This window comes from Arvicanthis niloticus, chromosome X (genome assembly GCF_011762505.2).
Source record: "Arvicanthis niloticus isolate mArvNil1 chromosome X, mArvNil1.pat.X, whole genome shotgun sequence".
In the NCBI taxonomy this organism is placed as follows: domain Eukaryota; kingdom Metazoa; phylum Chordata; class Mammalia; order Rodentia; family Muridae; genus Arvicanthis; species Arvicanthis niloticus.
In genome coordinates, this window is record NC_047679.1 from 102,453,162 (window position 1) to 102,470,602 (window position 17,441).

The 17,441-nt window shown below is 39.8% G+C and overlaps 1 protein-coding gene and 1 pseudogene across 5 annotated transcripts in view; one reads left to right on the plus strand and one right to left on the minus strand.

The window, feature by feature from the left end:
• The window catches only part of Gria3 (glutamate ionotropic receptor AMPA type subunit 3), a 259,149-nt gene extending 252,166 nt beyond the window's left edge, over window positions 1-6,983 (plus strand). For 4 of the 5 annotated variants that reach the window (XR_004604537.2, XM_076918780.1, XM_034485108.2 and 1 more), the window contains exon 17: window positions 4,733-6,983. The gene's annotated coding sequence lies outside the window, so the exon portion shown is untranslated. The remainder of the gene's footprint in view (window positions 1-4,732) is intronic. The other variant, XM_076918779.1, reaches the window with a different exon arrangement.
• An 8,044-nt stretch (window positions 6,984-15,027) lies between these two features.
• Window positions 15,028-17,025, minus strand: LOC117695114 (large ribosomal subunit protein eL27 pseudogene; annotated as a pseudogene).
• Between the last annotated feature and the right edge of the window lie 416 nt (window positions 17,026-17,441).

Here is a 17,441-nt window from a genome sequence, read left to right on the forward strand (position 1 = left end):
GTTCTGATCAATACAAATATATGTGAGTAACATGTGTGACCCACATGAATAACATTTAACTATTATAGTAGTTACAATGTTTAAAGTAAAACAAATGAAGTTCATCTTAATCATGCATTTCACTGAGGTCAAGATGCCCAAAAGAGCCTTTCAAAGTTGTCAATTACACAATAATATTGAAAATTAATGAGATATTTTGTATTCTTTTATTTATATTTGAAATTTGGGGTGCTTTTACACTTAGGGAATACCTCAAATGATACTAGCAACATGTCAAATATTGCTATATTTGCTAAATATACAAATATTCAGTAGTTGCATGTGCCCATGGCTGCCATGTTAGACAGTATAACTCTAGAGAAAGCAGATAGAACTGAGGTTTAAACTAAGAAAAAGAAGCAAGATCTTGCCACCTCATGTAGGGAAGTCCTTTCATGAAGGAGTGGTGGTTCTTATAATTAAGCAGTGGTAGCATGAAACAAATTTCTTAATTTTGAGTCCCTTTGTTATCCCTTCCTTGGAACTGATGGTGCTCAGGTAAGTAAGGGTCTAGGTTACTTGCTGCTGACCAAATCAAAATTAATACTTAAGAAAACTTGACTACCAATAACACATCTAAATTTAAAAGTGAGCATGGATTAGAATAATGCTTCCATTCTACAAGTATATAAAAGGATAAAGTCTTACCACCTTCCAAGGACATTCGCCTTACTGACATGCCTATCAAAAGTGGAACAGAACAATTAGCACTTCCTATACCTTATTTTAGATGGCTAACATTAACCCCATCAGTAAATGCCAATGTATCCCTATTTCTATGTGTTGACCTTCTTATATATAACCTAATAAATCTAAATTTAGTCAATTCTTAAACATTTTATCCAAATAAATCATTTGCTATTACCATGGAAAGCACGATCTTATTTGATGAAGTTGCTGGTTGTCCTGATGTCCTATAGACTGCAGCCTTTGGCTACTACACTCTCAGTACAAAGAACTAACCTGTTAACAAACTGTTTCCACTATTGAATGTTCAACCCATAAGTTCATCTGTCATTAGCACTATTAGCATGCAATCATTTAATGTTCTCATGTGCTAGTGCTTTGAGTTGATGATAGAATTCAGTTGGGGGCACATCATTTGCCTTTTTTTCATAGGACAGTACAGGAACCATTTCAATCTAGCATAATTTCAATCTGCAAATCCCAAGGAGTTGAAGTCCAACTAGTTAATACATCTTAAGAATATATAGCAGTTTCCATGTTCTATCACATCTATTCCCTAGGTTGTAATAAAATTGATCAGGCAGTATTTTCCCTCTGGTACCTAAAACTCAGTCACTCCAAGTGACTTGTCCTAGGCAATACAACTAGGTAGTGGCAGACAGAGGTGTAAAGTGCAACCTTTCTTCCTCTTTACTAAACCATACCTACCTCCTCCATCTATAGACTGGTAGTCTTCAGGAAATTTGAAAGCTTGGTTAGATTTTGTCAATTTGACAAGAGATGATTAGTTTATGTCATAGCTGTTCATGCAAGACATCAGATGACTCTAAAGCACTTGTTGCTCTTGCAGAGGAGCATTCAGTTCCCAGGACCCCACATGGCAGCTCACAACCATGTGCAACTCCAGTTTCGGGGGAGCCAATGCCAGCTTCTGCCTCCAGGAGCACTGCATATACATGGTGCAACTTACATTCACACAGACAAAACATGTGCAAAAATAATTAATACATATTGTTAAAAGCCACCTTAAAAAGTTTATAGACCCTCCATGCAGACATGTATATATATATATATATATATATATATATATATATATATATATAGTACATATTCCTAGTTCTTGAGAAAAATTCTTTTATAACAGATCAGGGCTTACAATCATACAGCCTCCAAATTCTTCTTCAGATACTCTGTCTAATAATAGTGGCCTTCCTCCCCAATTACTATAGCCTCATGGCCTCTTGTTAAATCCACAGAAAACTGTTTTTCACTCACAAATTATATGAGGATCTTATAACAATATAGATCCTAATGCAAATTCTAGAGAAAATATCAGAGGAAGAAAAGGAAGGAAAGGGTGAAATAGCAAGAAAAGAAGGAGAAGGATGGAGGGTGGGGGCCAGAGAGAGGAAGGAAAAAAAGAGAAGGAAAGACTGGTGGAATTGGGTTATCAATTCTTTAAACAGGTCATTGAAACCTTAAATTAGAGGCCATATTGGATGGGGAAGCCTCAAAACTTAGCTTGCTATAGAAACCTACAGCTTTTTTGCTTTCATCTAGCCAATGTGAGTGTGCTATTATGGAACAAAATTATGGTTACTTGAGATAAAATTACATTTTAATAGAAACCAGTATCAACATGGTTACAGGCCAGTTACCGAGTTTCTTAGCACCCATTTCTGGGATAATAAAGAAGCCTGAGAAGAGCCTCTGAGGAAAAAAAAAAAAAACCACTTCCAAGCCCATGTAGCTCATGTGGTCATGAGACTTAGCCCTCCCCGCCCAATTCATCTTTGGTTTCCAAGCAAGTTCTACACTATCTCTGAGTACCTTCTGATCTCTTATCTAGTTTCTAGTTTTCTGTGTTGGTCTAGGTGGTGATGTTCTATTCAGGGACATGCAAATGCAAAGGTACTTTGAATTGTTCCCTTATGAGTTTATAGAACCAGAAATTGACCACAAAGGGTGACTCATTTTAAATCACCCAAAAATATAAGAGCCAACAAAATGTCTAATGAAAAGGTACCTCAGAAAGGATATGGAATCCCCTCTCATTTTCTATGGGTCATAGTTATGTCATGATTACTGGTCTCAGGAGAACATATGCCTCGATTTCAGATTCTGTTTCCTGTTGACTAGGGAGCAGAAGTTCTACTGACAACCTGATAGCTCTCTAAGTTACTGATTAGACATTAGACACTCAAGCTCTCCTTGGCAAGTGATCCAAACTCATTCTTAACAGCTTTTAGAAATCTTCGAGTTTCCTCAAGGCTAGTGAAAACTACGGTTAGCTTATTTGGCTTCTTCAGGAATGTTTTTTTAAATCCATCTCTTATGCAAGACTTCAACAAGCCTGTAATTTGGAGAAAATTCCATTTTTCTTCTAGGTCTGTTCTATTCTGTCCTATGAAATACTAGTATTTTCCAAGTTATCAACTTTCTTTAAACAGCTTATATGTAGGTATTTTTGAATGGGTAAAATGTTGACACAGAAGCTTACATTATAACCCAGAATGAACTAAAATTCACAGCAATCCTCCTGTCTCAGCTTGAATAGTGGGATCACAGATGTGAGCCATCAAGCCCAGCTTGCTGGAGACTTTTTTTCTGCTAAAGAGATTTCAAGGAAGGAAGAACTAATTTTATGTCAAGTGGGGACAAATTTCTGAATAACTGAGGGGGTGAAGTTCTTTTTCCTCAGAGGGCTTTTATCTGAGTACTGATGCTGTTTCCCTTCCTGCCACTTAAAATCAGAAAACAGTCACTGAGAGGTTAAGTCACTTTCTTAAGTTATGAGGCCAGATAAGAATATCTCATTGGAAAGAAAGAAGGAAGGAAGGAAGGAAGGAAGGAAGGAAGGAAGGAAGGAAGGAAGGAAGGGAGGGAGGGAGGGAGGGAGGAGGAAGGAAAAGATGGAAGGAGGGATGAAGGAAAGGAGAGAGGGAGGCAAGGAGGGAGAGAGAGAGTGTGTGTGTGAGAGAGAGAGAGACAGAGAGAGAGACTCAGAGAGAGAGAGAGAGAGAGAGAGAGAGAGAGAGAGAGAGAGAATGAGAGAACTCTGGACTTGGGGAGGGGTACCAAAGAAGAGCTTTTCCTACTTTCATGTTAATCTTTTGGCTCTTTGCACACATCTTCAACATTTTCATACATATGTTCATTCTATGACCAGTGGTAGATAATGATATCATTTATTTAACCCAAATTCAGGGTTTACTCAAGATAAAATGTGAGTGTTCTGTTAGTGTACAGGGAAAGGTGGCTGAGAAGGAGTGTGAGACAACAGGAGACAAGAGAGTGATCTTGAGTTTACAGACTCAGGAGCAAAGAATCCCCTGCATCTAGTTAAGGTCATGAAAATGAGGGCATTATCAGACCTCTTAGTAGGGCCCCTAATTTCAAGGCAAAGCACCTATAGATGCCAAGCTGTTTTCATGGGTATCGCTGCTTTTGCCTGTTTTCTAGAATGTGCTATCCCTTTAAACTCCTTGTGTTACTTTTAGACTTTAAACACTAAGGTTGAAGGTATTAAGAGAAATAAGTGGTCCCCAATCAAGGAACAAATATTTTTTTCCTCATAGTCAAAATGGATTTGAATTCAGTAAGCCAGAACATTGTGTACCCTCTGTCCTAGGTAAACAATCCTTGTCACATCTGCAATCAGAATATACGCTGCAGTGCATTTGTCCTGACAATATTAAATTGCCACTAAAGCCTTCTAATATACCTACACCCTGAGTGATTAAAGTCTTGCGTTAGACTCCCTGCATGTTAGTACAATCCATGCATATATTAGAAAACCACCCTAATTAATCTATCCCAAAGTATCTACATCCAGTTGAAATTTTTAACCAGACTTATTTCCAAACAAACTGGGGATGAAGGATGTCCCCAGTAATGGCAGTTTAAGAAAAGTCACTTTTTTGTCTAGTGTCAACAGAGCCATTAATAAATGTCTTAGTTTCCAATAAAACGTCCATTCACATTGCAATGTCCCCTTGATTTGCAGATCCCTTCCCACCGGAAGCATGCAATGAGAGGAAATCACTGAAAACCTGGCTGCTTCAAGGATCCTGAGCCAGATTTCACTCTCCTTGGTGTCGGGCATGACACGAATATTGCTGATGGTGCAATGACCTTTCAATAGGAAAAACTGATTTTTTTTTTTTCCTTCAGTGCCTTATGGAACACTCTGAGACTTGCGACAATGCAAACCATCATTGAAATCTTTTTGCTTTGCTTGAGAAAAATTAAAATAAAACCAACAAAAAATGGACATGCAAGATTCCAGTATTCGGAAAAAAAATCTTATTAAAAATGTCAATTCAACAAAAGCCATTCTTTGATACCACTGCACAGTATACAAAACCATGTTCGTTAACACACTCACACTCACACACACACACACACGCATACACACATACATATACAAAATCACACATACAAATTTATTCTAATTCAGCAAATAGACCCATCTTAGCTAAAAGAAGTAATTCCTCCTGATTTAAAAAAAAAATCTGTCTCCCAGTGTTCGGGCAGACAGACTGGCATTTCTTCTAGGATCTGCTGATCAGATGTTTTTGGTATTTCCTGTTGGTGGTGATGTTCTGTGCACCCTATTTCCTTTTGATGTTGCTGAATTGTGTAAATCTTTAGAATGTAAATGTGACACTTAAGAAAATTCAAATGCTTTGGGAAAGAGACTGAGTGGTGACTTAGTGTTCTTGCAATGGTTTTGTGAAAAAAAAAAAATGTTTGGCGAACTCCCCATAGTGGAGTTGAAGGGATTAATAGAGCTTTTGAAATTGACTTCTGTGTGTAGCTCGGGGCAGGGCACTATCAGGCATACCTCTTGGTGCTTCCCTAAAATGGATCCCGGAGCTTTCCAAGAAGCCTGGAATTGCAGCTCACAGATCTGTTTTTCTTGCTTCAGTGTGCATTTTAAGTCAGTATAGCTGAGTAGTTGAATAGTAAGTAAGCATTGAGGTGAGGGAAATTCTGCCTATTCTCCCAGATGTGTTTGGAATATCTTTCTCAGAAACAACACTGTGTTTAGCTCTGCTTTCTCTGCTAAGTATGCCTTTTACATGTACAACACGGAGACAGGACCGTGTTGCAAGGCAGGCCAGTGGGTTCAGACCGCAGTTCTCAATCTGACTTTACTCTTGCTAGGTCTGTTTTACCAGCTGTTGCCTGTTACTGCCTGCCTGTGGCTCTCCGTCAGACTGCATGTGTCCTTTTCTAGTTTGCAAAGACTAAGATGCATTCCTAAACCTATTGCTAACCTGAGGGACCTAAGCATCACTCCGAGGTCCTTGCTTGGAGCAGTTTCTCTACTGACTCACCGAAGATCACCCCACTGCTCCATGGGCTCTCAAGTAACTAATTGCAAACCTGATGTTGGCATCATCAGACCAGTCAGAGGAAATAGTCTCCGCTCACTAATTACCTCCTATATAACGACGTATGCTTTATGTAGTTCAGTAGTATGCTCTCATCAGTAACGTGCATTGGAAAGTTTCCAGACTGTACAAATTAGGAGCCCACCTTCATTTCCCAAGTGTGACCCTTAGATGCTTAGTTGACTCGCTGAATATTTGCTCTCGTCTTTAGAAAAGAAAGGAAGAGGTCTCGTTCCAATGAAACATTTCTTGAAAGGTGTAATATAAACTTTCATTCCAGAAAGTGTGTCATAAGCAAATAACTCACCTGTCAGATTTTAAATGGTATTGAACACAAAAGAAAGCTGTTGTGTTTTGTTTTGTTCTGTTTTCATGAAACTGTGATTTTTCAACTTATGAATGCTATAATGTCCCAGTGTGGGAAGCTAACGCCGTGTGAATATGAAGTTGTATAAAACAAACCAACCAACCTATACACAAACATTTTTCATAGGCACTGTATAAAGAGAAATGTATGTTTATTGACTCAAATCAGTTTTTCAGCAAGGAATCTTTACTGAGATTAAGAAGCGGGTAAATTGGTTTGTTATTTAAAAACAAAACTTGCATGTTTAAAAAAATGTTGATTGCTTCAAATTTCTGCTATTAACTTCAAGCTATGGGAGTTTGGCGGTAGTCAATTGAGGATTTTTTCCAATTCTTTTCTTTTTGTTGTTAAAGCTGTACTTCAGTGAACAGAAAAATTGCCAAGAAACTAATGGCCGTAAAAGTGTAAATTGCATGTGTGGGCATAATTACTGAACCTCATTGCCATGAGGTATTGTACAAAGTTTTAATACATTTTGTAAATAAAATTGTAAAGAAAGAAATCTGTCTCTGCACTTTGACTAGCTGTTTGAAATATACGTGACACAGATGCCAAGAAGTCATTACTCTCTAATTAACTTCTCACCCGAAGCTCAGCCAGTGGTCTAACTCACTATGAGAAGATTGTGTCTCGCCCCATCCCAACAGCAAATCAGTCAGGCCTCAGACTCAAGGCCCCTCAGCCAAACTGAGCCATCTTCCCACATTTTCCATTAGTTTGATGTGAGTTCCACTCGCCTTCTCTGCCTCCAGCCAGCATCCATTAGGAGTCTTTCCCCTCCCAAACTGGAAAACCTTTGAATTGAATTAAATATAATTGAATAATCAAGAGTCTCTAATTTCATATTGGTGAGTAAAGAAAGAATGCAATGGACTATACTGGTCAAGCCTGGTTTGTAATTTCTGAACATGGACTGCAACTTCATGTAACAAATGAAGCCAGTTAAATATAGAGCAGGTCTATCTGGTTGTCACCCTAGAAAACAGGGGCTGCTGGTAAAAGGAAAAGAGGGGGATTTTTTTTTTTTTTTGAAGAGAGAACAGTCCAAAAAAGATGCTAAAGAGATAAAGGTAGAGAGAATTAGAAAACAGGTGATATAAATTCTTGCAAAGGAAGAAAAACAGAAATGGAAAAGAAGACTGTCAAAAAAATACTGGTCTAGTCTATGCTGTGGACAACTTGGCCTATAGGCTCCAGAACAATTAGTACTGCTTTCCCTCTCCTCTGAAATGCTGATTATCTGTTATATGACTAGTGTTTGTTTTTAAAAGATTTACTTATTTTATTTTATGCATATGAATGTTTTTTGCCTGGGAATGCTCACCATGTACATGTCTGGTGCCTGGGAGAGTAGAAGAGACATTGGATCCCCTAGTTCTGGATTTGTACACAATTGTGATCCACCAGGTAGGTGTTGGCAAGTAAATTTGGGTCCTCTGAAAAAGCAGCAAGTGCTCTGAACAACTTGAACCATCTCCCCAGAGCCATAACTTAGTCTTTATAATAAACCCTCAATTGCTTTCTCTTTCTTTTCCTTAATTAAAACACATGTAACCATCGCACCAGTAGGAGATTGATTATCTGGGAGCAGATTCTGTGACAAGAATAGATGATGGTCACCTCGGGGGCTGATAAAATCAGATCAAGTATTAAATGATGGCCCCAATTTTTTTAACATAATAAATTTCTATTTTAACAGGACTTCTAATTACTTCTCTCTAAGGAGAAGCTAATCTAAGGTGTTGTGCCAGATGAGAAGGTTGCACCATTTTCTGGGATGGGTAAAGAGGAAACAAAAGCCATGACTTTTGGGGATTCTCCAATCGGACCCAGTATAGCTCTAAATTATACTTACACTTACCATCTGTGTCTGTCAAAAAGACACTGAGTTTCAAGTGTCTCTTTCCCCTGAGCACAAATGTAAAATGACTCTTGAGCTCTGCTTCAGTTTTCATGTCTTATTAAGACTTACATTGTAAGGCCCCCACGAAGGACCTCACCCAAGCCTCAGGAATTTGAGGCCACCAATAACTCACAAGACACCAAACTTGATGCAATCAGCAAGAGGTATATTTCGATCAGCATGCTGAGGTCAAGACCCATGACCCACGCAGGGGCAGTGGGGTCTGACCCCAGAGCTTTGGAGGCAGAGAAAATTTAAAGGCAAAAACCACAAGGAAAAACCCACAACCCAGGGGAGAGTGAAGGGGGGGGGTCATTGGAGAGTACCTGTGGAAAGTCCCAGCCCATTATTCAGTTTTCGACAGGGTACAAGGAACAGTCATGGGGAACATTTTGTATAGGCTATTCTCAAGAGCCTATTCGTAATCAACCATCTATTTTGTGGTCAGCCAAGTTCCTGAAACACAGAGCTCATGACCAAGCTGACCTGCACTCTTGGTTCTGCTCAGCCTGCTAGGAGTTTTTGAAAAATTTTAACCCTTTTAATGTCTAGGGGCAGAAGAGAAGGCTCAGAGGTTAAGAGCACTAGTTGCTGGGTTTGATCCTCAGTACTGACATGGTAATTCATGACCATAAGTTCAATCCCAGGGGATTTAATGCCTTCTTCTAGTCACTACAAGCATCAGGTATGAATGTTGTTCACAGACAAAACACACATAAAATAAAGTAAGGATTTTTTTAAATGACTCATGTCCAATCATGCTCTATCAACAGAATAATTTTCAAACAGGAAAGGCAAATTCTTTAAAAGAGCTCTTGGAGAATCTTGGTGAAAAGATATTATAAACTGTAAGCCACTGGACAAGGGAAAGAGTTGTCTATGACCCACAGAGATGGTCATGGAGAATGAACTAAGAAGCAAGACGCAAACATTCCTCAGAACTCCAATCAAAAGAAGCATTAATATGCTATTTCACAAGGACTGCATGTAAGCCAGGTACAGCCAAAATCTATTACTAATAGAAGTTAATCTCAAAACTAAAGCCAACTTTTCAGCTACACTGAGCTATTCCTCTATCTTGTCCTTAAATGTTGGACTGAGCTTTGGGGGCAACTGTTTAGTAACATATCATCCAGTAGACATGAAGCTCAACATACAATTCCAGAAAGACAGAATATAGCATTGAATCAGGTACTCTCTACTGACCCTAAAGGCACTAGAAGAACTTATATATTTCACCTCATTCATTTCATCCTGAAGAAAGTGTTCATTCTTGGGTTAGAGTGGTAGTGAAGACCCCCATACTCGGGAGACCCTTCCTCAAGTCTCAGGAGATCACGACCACTCAAAGATCACAAGAAACTATACCTGGATGCACTCAGCAGAGGTTTATTAGGGAAGAAACCTGGCAGCCCGCGGTCTCACCATGCACTCGTGCAGGAGTGGGATTCGACCTCCACATCCAGTCCGTGGAGGGTTTTAAAGGGAAAAACCACAAACCAGGGGAGTGGGGAGGGGGTGAGGGGTTGCCAAGGATACATAACATAAGAATAGTGAAACATTCCAGAGAAACCCACCCTGAATGGTTAGTGTCATGTGGAAATCACCCTGCATTCTTCTCAAAATGTTGTTTTTATCATGTCATTGTGTCCTATCCTGCCATTACCAACTATTTCAGATTAACTATCTTCCGGCTATAGCCCCACCTAGGTGGCAGGTCTTTATCTATAGTCAGGAATGTGTCTTCCTGCCTTGGGCCTCTCCCACCCATAGGTGGGCCTACTGCTTGAGGCTTGATTCAGGGGCAGTGTCCTTCACCTGGAATGTGTCCTGGGGTAGTGAAAATCTTACATTCAGTTCCGCTTTCTGGAACTTGCATTTTTCTGCCTAAGTCTAAGGGCAAAGAAAAAGTCTACATATTTCATAAAATGGCCTTTATAATTTTTCACTCTACAGTAGGTGACACTAAATATTAGTGATACCTGCCTCCAGGTCTAAAAGTACAAGGACACCTTGCCTATGTAAGACTGGCCATTTACCCTCCGTGAAGAGAGTGGTCACTTAGAATTCTCCAAAGGTGGTGTCAGGTGAGGGCAGAGGGAGGCATTAAAGGATCAGTCAGTGTCCCAAACCTACTGCCACATCCTGAAACACCCCTGAGGATTTCAGGGCTTATTTAAATGAGGAAAGAGTTCCAAGCTATCTGATAGCCATTGTCATTACAATCAAAGTCACCAGCAGGGTGATGAGAAGAGATAAACTGTCTTTCTCTCATCACTGGATGAGGAGGAGAGGAGAGAGAAACTTGATTCTTAACCTTGAAAGGTCTGCAGTCTTGGTGAAAAAGTAGATGATCAAAAAGAATCTACATCAATTCATGTCCAATTCTCTGCTCATCGAAAAATACCATAAAGAAACCCAGAATAAGACCTCTTCTTTGCCCTTTCCTTTGCACTTGCTCTTCCTAAAACAGTTGAGGGAATAAAATTTAATACCATTTTGTTTCTGGGAGGCTAATGAGTCTTAGTGACTGTGCAGTCGCACCAAGCACCTGTAAGCATCCAGCCACTGAGAACCTCAGAAAGACCACTTTCCTGCCAATCTGCCCACCCACTGAGCAAAGGGGTTTTGCCTATCTGTTGAGCCTGCTATTCTATCCACAGAGATGTAAAAGAACCTGTAATGACAGCCTAAGAAATAATCCTCCCCCATGCCAGCAGCAGCTTTGGCAAAATTACCCTTGCAGAGGTTTCATTGAGCTTCTGTCCTGTAGTAGAACTGTTGATTTATAATTTTCTTAATAAATAGTCATTAAACCTGAATAAGTCAGTTAAACTCTAGTGGCAGCTCACAAAAAGCTTAAATAGAGGCAATATTGCAGTCTTCTCCCTTGACCATGCAAGAATTTCCCCGAAAGACCTCAATCCCTCTCCAAATCTGGCCCAGCCTTCCAGGTTTTACATTTTCGACACTTACTGTATAACTTCACCAAAGCTTGTTGCACCCTCCAGTTCTACTTCCTCAACTATGACTGTATGATTTCTGCCTCCCAGTTCTATAGAAATGTCCCTCACCAAGGTCATCAGTAAACTATAATCTGTACTAAATAACTGGAAAGGCAAACTTTAGTCTACTAATTAAATCCAGGTCCCTGACTGTTTTGATTAACAAAGTTTTACTGAACACACTCATGTATGTGTTACCTATGATGGCTTTTATCTTTGTACAAGACAGAGATGACTACATGCAGCAGTACTGTTCAGAAAGTCTAAAATACTTACCTGTTTATTATAGAAGAAGCCCCTCCCCCCCGCCCCCACCCCCAGTGCCTGCTTGTTTCGCTTGTTGGCCATTATCTTATTGAATCGCCTTTCAGAATTTAGTGCTTAGAAACTGAGCATGGCAACTAATTAGCACTTGGCAGTGGTAGTGTAAAACCTCAGATTCAAGGTCAGCCTGGAATTCTTGGTGAGACCTTATCTCCACAAAAGAAAAAAAAAGCATCTGTAATTACTGTCTTTTAAGAAATATTCTATTAAGCATCAACTTGCTGGACTTAATAATCCAGATGTCTCCCATCATTTTCATCTATTATTACACTAATGATAAATAGCGTAATAATAAATAATAATAAATAAGAGGTAAAGCTGAAATTTATTATCAGGTGTATCCAATAAAAACTTTAGACTTTTGGTATTTCTTAATCTCTCCTATCTTTTCACTTATAAGAAAGTACTCTTTTCCTGCTTTTCCTCCTACCTGGCTGCTGCTAATTGGCTATTAGGTCAACTATCTCTTCTTTTATTTTTATTTATTATTTTATTTTGTGGGTGCTCGTATGCATGTGTGCAAGGTGCACATATATAGGAGCCAGATGTTGATACCAGATAGCTCCTTCAATTGCTTTCTATTCTAAGGCAGAGTCACTCACTGAATCCAGAGTTCAATGACTCACCTAGCCAGCTTGCCCCAGGGATACCCCGGCTCTGCCTACTGAGTGCTGAGATTATAGTGTGTTGCCATACCTGGCATTTATATAGGCCATGTAGAACCTAACTGAATTCCTCATTTTTGCAAAACAAGCATTTTATCCTCCGGGCCATCTACTCAGCTCTGGTCTTCTAGCTCTAAATGTCAGTGTTCTTGGGACTTCACAACAGTCCTTCTTCCTACTCCGAACATTCTTTCTGGGAAATACTGAAGTTTCTATTTCCATCTATCTTATGATGCCTCACAAATCCTTATTTCAAGTCTCCCCTAAGCTCCAACCAATAATATTCAAATGTCCAAGACCCCATTACTTGAATTAGCCCATAAACTTATCAAACTCAATAATGCCAATGCAGAAACTATTGTGTGTTGGTATCTTCACCCCACTGTGATCAGAGATACTTCTAAAAGTGTCTATGTTGACTAAGGTCCTAATAATGGGAGCTTAAAGGCAAGGATAGAAAATCTATAGGACTTTAAAATTGATAGATGTGACAATCTGAGGGAAACAACTTTTCACCCAAAAGCAAAACCCATAGGACAATGACAAGAGAAACCAAATGGATCGGTTTTACAACAACTTGGATAGCTAGAGGGTGGGGTAAAAAGTAACCACTATTTTTGAACCTTTTGAATTCCAGATCCAAATGTGGTTGATGGTTAACATTGATTGTCAGTGTGACAGGATCTGCAATCAGCTACGAGACAAGCCTCTAGGCACGCCTGTGAGGGATCATCTAGGTTAGGTTGACTGAGGTGGAAAGAACCACCCTAACCTCCAAAACAAACAGAAGCAAGTGAGCTGAGCATAAGTATTCATTACACCTCACTTTCTGATGGCAGTCATGTGTAGGACCAAGACCTGGGTATGACCACTTCCCTCAAATTTCTCACACCATGACTTTCGAACTATGAGGTGAAGACCCCCATACTCGGGAAACCCTTCCTCAAGCCTCCGGAATCGCGACCACCCCAAAATCACAAGAAATCATACCTGGATGCAATCAGCAGAGGTTTATTAGGGGAGGAGCCGGCGGTCAAAAACGACAAGCTCTTTAGCTCCAAGAGCAGGGTTTTTGGCCCCGTGTGGTGGGTTAAAGGGTCTTTTATAGCATGGGGTCGGGGGAGGAAGGCATTTTCGCGCGCTTACACATGAATGGTTGCATTTTCGTGCGCTTACACATGATTGGTTGTTTTACAAATTTTGAACATAGCACTGGGAAGACCAAGGGAGGGGTAACCAAGAACAGTGGAACATTTCAGAGAATCTAGCCCAAATGATAGCATCTTTATCTGTAATCAGGAATGCCTTCCTGCCTTGGGTGAGGCTTGGGGAATGTAATCCAGCAAGTGTCCTTCACCTGGAATGTGAAGGCCTGAAATCTTATTTTCAGTTCCGAGTTCTGTAAGGCGAAAAAATCTACACATATTTCATAAAATGGCCTTTATAATTTTTCACTCTACAGAGGAACCATACCTTCCAGCTGTGGGAGGGAAAACAAAACTTCTCCCTTTAAGTTTCTTTATTCAGGTACATTGTCACAGCAACAAACAGTTAATACAAGATGGTTGGCATTCATGTAGACCCAAACTAAGGAGGGTTACCATAAAGAAAAGATGTGCAAGCCCCAAGAAACAAGAATCACAGACCATTCTAACAAGGACACCAAACTATTCATGGAAACATAATAATTCACAAATATTGTGCCTTTTTCAGGGAGATGTTAGATTAAAACTGAATAGAGTCACAAAACAAGAAATAATGGGTAAGGAGTGTTACTTTATCTGCATTCATTTTATAGATAGGTAACTTAAATATGTGTACTTGTTATATATGGTCAAAGTGATTTTACACAATCCTTTCTTGACAAATCTTTTCTCACACTTTGCTATTTATGCTATGTCCAAAATTTAAATGTTAAGCCTTAACCTCTACTGTCACTAGATTTTGAGGCTCAACTTGAGGAAGTATCTTAGTTAGAGCTTCATTGCTGTGAAAAGACACCATAACCATGAAAACTCTTATAAAGGCAACACTTAATTGAGGCTGGCTTACAGTTTCAGAGGTTCAGTTAGTTATCATCATGATAAGAAGCATGGCAACATTCAGGCAGACATGATTCTCTCTTAAAAGGAGCTGAATGCTCTACATATTGATTCAAAGGCAACCAGGAGACTCTGTTCTATAGGCAATTAGGAGGAGGCTCCCTTCTGCACTGGGTAGAGCTTGAGCATAGGGTCTCAAAGCCTACCCTCACAGTGATGCACTTCCTCCTACAAGACCACACACCTATTTCAACAAGGCCCCACCTCCTAATAGTACCAGTCCCCATGGGCCAAGCATACGCAAACCACCACAGGAAGCAAAGTTGAATGAGGTCACAATGCTGATAGGATTGGTTTGTCTGTCTGTATACATGGAAGAAAGGCCATAAACACACTGTGGGAAGATAGCCATCCATATACAGGCCAGGAAAAGAGGCCTCACCAGAACCCATGCTGGCAAACAGCTCCAGTCCAGTAATAAAATACATTTCTGTTGTTTAAGCCCCGAGCCTCTAGTATTTTATGACATCCCAAGATTTTTTTCTTTTTTTTTTCTTTTTTTTTTTAAATTTTTAATGATGGGAACAAAAATATAGCTAAAAGTGAAGCTTCTGGGAAAACCACTTGTTTTTCCCTATCTTGAGTGGCTTCTCAAACTTGAACTTGGCCTCCCCACTGGCCTTATGTTTCAAAGCTGGGTCTCTAAACTCATCCTTGCTGACAACAGTTTTGTCCAAGGAGATATCTATAAAGTACCTTGTGGCCACGAGGTGGTTGTTGACCTTGGATCTCTTGGCAATTTTCTTCTTGCCCATGGCAACTGTCACCTTTCGGGAATAGCAGTCAATTCCAACCACCAGGGTATGGCTGTAAAGGTGGTCTGAGGTGCCATCATCAATGTTCTTCATGATAACAGCTTTGTGTCCGAAGTAGCATCAAGTCAGGACCAGCAACACTTTCCTGGGTTTCTTGACTTGCCCATTTTAACATCAAGTAGCCAGCACCCAGCAGCAAGGAAAAGAGCAGCATCCCAAAATTTGTTTTGGGTTTTCTCATGCTTCCTTGTTTTTGCACGTCTATTTATGTGTTGCAGTTGTTAATTTTGGTTGTTGACTTGACTGCATTTGGAATCAACTAAAACCTGAGCTGCTGGGTTCTCTTGTGATGGTGTATTTTCTTAATCAGATTATTTGACATAGGAAGACCCACTCTAAGTTTGGGCCACACTTCCTGGTAGTGACTTAGATGAAAAGACATAGAAGAAAGAAACTGCTTTTTCTGTGTTTGTTCTCACTCTTACTGGCAAGTCTGTCTGTCTTGGTTACTGTAGCCACTATTAAATTCAATTTCATGAGGATTCTGATGTAGACTAAAGACCAGAAACTATCCATGAGTTATCTAGGACTTCAGCAGCAGATTCATACCATGGAGACATCTAGCCTTGTACACTTAACAACTACCAGATTTTTGGCCTTCCCCTTGTGAGACTGCAGCATGGTTGGAGTACTCAGGCTATACCCTATAAGCTAGGCTAATCATTCCCATATATATTGAATTATATAGCTGTTATCCCATCCCCCCTCTCTTATGCCTAACTCATGCTTGGAGACTGACATGGTGTCATTTCCTATGGGTACCCTTTCCTAAGCATCCATCCTCTTTGCCAAGGACTAGAATAGAGAAACTCTTCTGCTCTCATTGTAGCAGTGCTTAATTCTTTTCATAGTGCAAGCTTCCTTTGCTTGTGTCTCTTGTGAGACACAAGTGGCATATCTTTTGGCATCAGTCACCATTACCACTCTATGAGCACCCTCCGTAAATGATGGCCCAAGCTATTGCACTGTATCTCAGTTACAAATTAATTCACACAACACTCAAATTTGAAAACCCAAACTCATTTGGAGAATTGACCTATAGCACCATGGGTGAGAGATATAAATTCCATTATACACAAATAAATTAAGCTCTCACAGAGTGGTACTAGGCTTGGTATATAGAGGGGACATAGTTACACACCATTCATAACCCTCTTCTAGAAAGGAATTATCATTCAGATATAAAGAGTGTAGTAGCTGACAGACTCTATCAGTTAGCACCTTCATAATCTGCTTCAGCTTTTGAACCCAGGTCACATTTCATGAGTCAGCTCACTCAAAAAATTGCAATGATCAAAGTCACGCAATCTGAGGTGCTTTGGAGATAGGTTAACCCCAGCTAATGATTTAACAAAGCAGTAGTTCAAGATACTGGGCCTGTTCGTTCGACACGGGACTTCTCTAATGAGCAAGCTCTATTTCACTTAGGAGAGACTTTTCCCAGTCTGTATCACAATCCTATGGCTTCCCTTGCTCCATCCTGCTTGTCCTTCTTTATGTATTCACATTTTGTCCCTAATAATCTTTTTTCTCTCCTCATAACTCTTTCTCAGACTGACAATTGGGATGAGAAATAGCCCAAGAAAGGAGAACACAAGATGGGGCTTCAAAACTTGATTCATCTGCATACAGCTGGGAATGACCCCGTTCTCCCTGGAAGGTTGTGTACACATAGGCAATCCCTGGCACCGGACAAACATTAACGCTTTTATTTGTCATGTTTCAGATAAAATATTTTAATTAGGAGAATACATTCTTGTAGGATGATTCAAATATTTTAAGTCTGTATAAAAGGCATTATAAATATAAAGAAAATGGAATTCAATGTTTGTAATTTTATTCAGTTATGCTGACACCATAGAGAAAATTAAAAGTAGACTACAAATATCAACTAAAAAACAAGTATATCCAGGCATGGTGGCACATGCCTTTGATCCCAGTGCTCAGGAGGCAAAGGCAGGAAGATCTCTGTGAGCTGGAGGCCAGTCTGGTCTTCTAAGAAAGTCCAGGACAGCCAGTGCTATCACACAGGGAAACCCTATCTTGGGAAACAAAGTATAAAACATAAAATTCTTTTGAATAATTCACAAAGAAGCCTGCATTTAATGCAGTAGGTGATCATAAAAAGCTGAAGA